This window comes from Rattus rattus, chromosome 3, assembly GCF_011064425.1.
Source record: "Rattus rattus isolate New Zealand chromosome 3, Rrattus_CSIRO_v1, whole genome shotgun sequence".
Lineage (NCBI taxonomy): Eukaryota > Metazoa > Chordata > Mammalia > Rodentia > Muridae > Rattus > Rattus rattus.
Window position 1 is genome coordinate 142747653 of NC_046156.1, and position 3741 is coordinate 142751393.

Here is a 3741-nt window from a genome sequence, read left to right on the forward strand (position 1 = left end):
TTCAAGTACTGGGATTAAAGGCACATGCACCACTATGCCCAGATACTTAACTTTTTGTTTTTGTTTTTGTTTTTGGAGACAGAGGTTCTCTGTGTAGTCCTGGCTGTCCTAGAACTTGACATACAGACCAGGCTCCAACTCAAAGAAATCTGCTTGCCTCTGCCTCCCAGGACCTGGGATTAAAGGAATGTGCCACTCTGCCGAGGTTGCATCAAGGATTTTCTTGCCTAAATATGTTGCCGATCTGTGTCTTCAAGATGAATGAGTAGGAAATAAAAAAAAACTAACTACAGCCCAGGTTTTTTTTATATAGGAAGCGGGAAGCAGTGTGGAATGGAATTTTTCAGAACTCAATGAGGTGCCTGTATAATCTGTTGACGTCTAGCTTTGACACTTACCTTCCCGTATGTGCCATGGCCACTGCAACCCCCGCTTCTACGCACTTGCTGATGTTGGCCACAGCTTTTTCACACAGACACACGACCTGGGAGTACAGCTCTAAGCCCACCTCCTTCCCAGAGTTTGAGTGGTACTGCACCCTCCGTCCTGTCACCCTGTCCCCGAGGGTGATTTGGGGGATGATCAGAACGGCACCAGGCTGATCCAGGACTGGGATGTGCTTGCTGCTTTCTGTTTCACTTAACTTCACATTTAACAGCGTATTGACCATTTTGGGGAAGAGGTTCTGTGTCAGCTCCCTTGAAGAAAGACACATAGATCACCAGTCCTCTCTGAATCTCCACCCACTGTGCCGCTGCGTCTCCATCAGACAAGCACACTTGCAGGTCAGCATGCAGGCACCCCTGCAAGAGTGCTGGAGCCTGGGCCGCATGACTGCCGTCCGCCATGACCGTAAGTCCACACTTAAGACACAACGTATATAGAATTGTTTTTTAAAAACGTGAAGTTTGGGTAATTTCAGATGGAACCCATGCCTGACTCTGCTAAACTGACCATGACCCTAGTCTACATAGATTACAAGACCTAGATGCAAACCTACAGTTACTCTGCTAAAGCAGAGGGGAAATGGCTCTTAATGACAAGATCTCTCTGCCGAGCAGAGGTTCCCTCAGCCCTCACCAGAGAAGCCTCTTGCAGTCGATAGAAACCAGCGGAGACCTTCAACTGGACAGTGCACACAAGTACTGGAGTACTTGATCCCTAAGGAGAAGTTTCCATCAAACCCTTCCCCTTGTGGTTCAGGGAGCTACTGGAAAGAAGGGGCAGAAAGATTTTTTTCATTGGGTATTTTATTTATTAACATTTCAAATGTTATCCCCTTTTCCAGTCTCCCTCTGCAAACCCCCATCCCATCCTCCCTTACCCTGCTTCTATGAGGGTGCTCCCCCACCCACCCACCCACTCCTGCCTCTCCACACTGGCGTTTCCCTACACTGGAGCATCAAGTCTTCCCAGGACCAAGGGCTTCCTCTTCCATTGATGTCCAACAAGGCCATCCTCTGCTACATATGTGGCTGGAGCCCTGGACTCACTCATGCGTATGTTGTGATTGGTGGTTAGTGTTTTAGTCCCTGGGAGCTCTGCGGATTCTGGTTGGTTATTATTGCTGTTCTTCCTATGAGGTTGCAAACCCCTTTTGCTCCTTCAGTCCTTTAACTCCTCCATTGGGGAACAAGTGCTCAGTCCAATGGTTGGTTGCGAGCATCTGTATCTGTGTTTGTCATGCTCTGGCAGAGCCTCTCCGGAGACAGCTACATCAGGCTCCTGACAGCAAGCACTTCTTGGCACCAGCAACAGTGACTGTGTTTGGTGACTGTATATGGGATGGATCCCCAAGTGGGGCAGACTCTGAATGGCCTTTCCTTCAGTCTCTGCTCCACACTTTATCCCCTGTATTGCCTCCCTTGAGCATTTTGTTCCCCCTTCTAAGAAGGACTGAAGCATCCACAACTTGGTCTTTCTTCTTCTTGAACTTTCTTGTGGATTATATCTTGTGTATTCTGAGCTTTTGGAATCAGTGAGTGCATACCATGCGTGTTCTTTTGTGACTGGTTTACCTCGCTAGGATGATATTTTCAAGTTCCATCCATTTGCCTAAAACTTTCGTGAAGTCATTGTTTTTAATACTGAGTAGTATTTCATTGTGTAGATGTACCACATTTTCTGTATCCATTCCTCTGAAAGACATGTGGGTTCTTTCCAGCTTCTGGCTATAAATAAGGTTGCTATGAATATAGTGGAGCATGTGTCATTATTATATGTTGGAGATTCTTTTGAACATATGCCCAGGAGTGGTATAGCTGGGCCCTCAGGTAGTACTATGTCCAATTTTCTGAGGGAATGCCATATTGATTTCCAAAGTGGTTGTACCAGCTTCCAATCCCACTAACAATGGAGGAGTGTCTTTCTTTATCCACATCCTCCCCAGCATCTGCTGTCATCTGAGTTTTTGATCTTAGCCATTCTGACTGGTGTGAGGTGGGATCTTGGGGTTGTTTTGATTTGCATTTCCCTTATGACTAAGAATGTTGAATGTTTCTTTAGGTGCTACCCCATTTTTTTAATAGGATTAATTGGTTCTCTGGAATCTAACTTACTGAATTCTTTGTATATATTGGATATTAGCCCTCTATCAGATGTAGGATTGGTAAAGTTCTTTCCCCAAGCTCAAAGCACACATTGCACCTCACACAATAATAGTGGGAGACTTCAACACCCTACTCTCATCAATGGACAGATCATGGAAACAGAAACTGAATAGAGACACAGTGAAACTTACAGAAGTTATGAACCAAATTAATTTAACAGATATCTATAGGGTACCTTCTCAGTACCTCATGGTACTTTCTCCAAAACTGACCAAATGATGGGTCACAAAACAGGCCTCAACAAATACAAGAAGATAGAAATAATCCCATGCATCCTATCAGATCACCAGAACTGTTATTGAAGCCCAGTTTTCAATAACAACAGAAGCATCAGAAAGCCCATGTACACAAGGAAGCTGAAAAATGCTCTACTTGATAACTTGGTCAAGGAAAAAATAAAGAAATTAAAGGCTTTTTAGAATTTAATGAAAATGAAGGCACAACACACCCAAACTTATGTGACACAATGAAAGTCGTGCTAAGAAGAAAACTCAGAGCTCTGAGTGCCTCCAAAAAGAGGAAACTGGAGAAAGTATATACTAGCAGTTTGACAGTACATCTGAAAGCTTTAGAAGCAAAGGAAGCAAATACACACAAGAGGAGTTGACAGCAGAAAATAATCAAACTCGGGGCTGAAATCAACCAAGTAGAAACAAAAAGAACTATACAAAGAATCAACAAAACCAGGAGCTGGTTCTTTGAGAAAATCAACAAGATAGATAAACCTTTAGTCAGACAAACCAGAAGGCACAGAGACAGTATTCAAATTAACATAAAAACAGAAACTGTGAAAATCAAAAAAAAATCATCAAATCCTACCACAAAACCCTATACTCAACAAAACTGGAAAATCTGGACGAAATGGACAATTTTCTAGACAGATATCAGGTAGCAAAGTTAAATCAGGATCAGATAAACCATCTAAACAGTCCCATAACCCTAAAGAAATAGAAGCAGTTGTTAAAAGTCTCCCACCAAAAAAGAAGGAAGAAGCAACAGCAGCAGCAGCCCAGGACAAGATGGGTTTAGTACAGAATTCTATCAGACCTTCAAAGAAACCTAATACCAATGTGCTTCAAACTATTTCACAAAATAAAAATGAAACACTACCCAATTCGTTTCCTTGAAGCCA

General features: G+C 43.2%; 1 pseudogene; it reads right to left on the reverse strand.

Moving 5' to 3' along the window:
* Positions 1 to 394: 394 nt before the first annotated feature.
* Positions 395 to 848, reverse strand: LOC116895959 (annotated as a pseudogene).
* Positions 849 to 3741: the final 2893 nt, after the last annotated feature.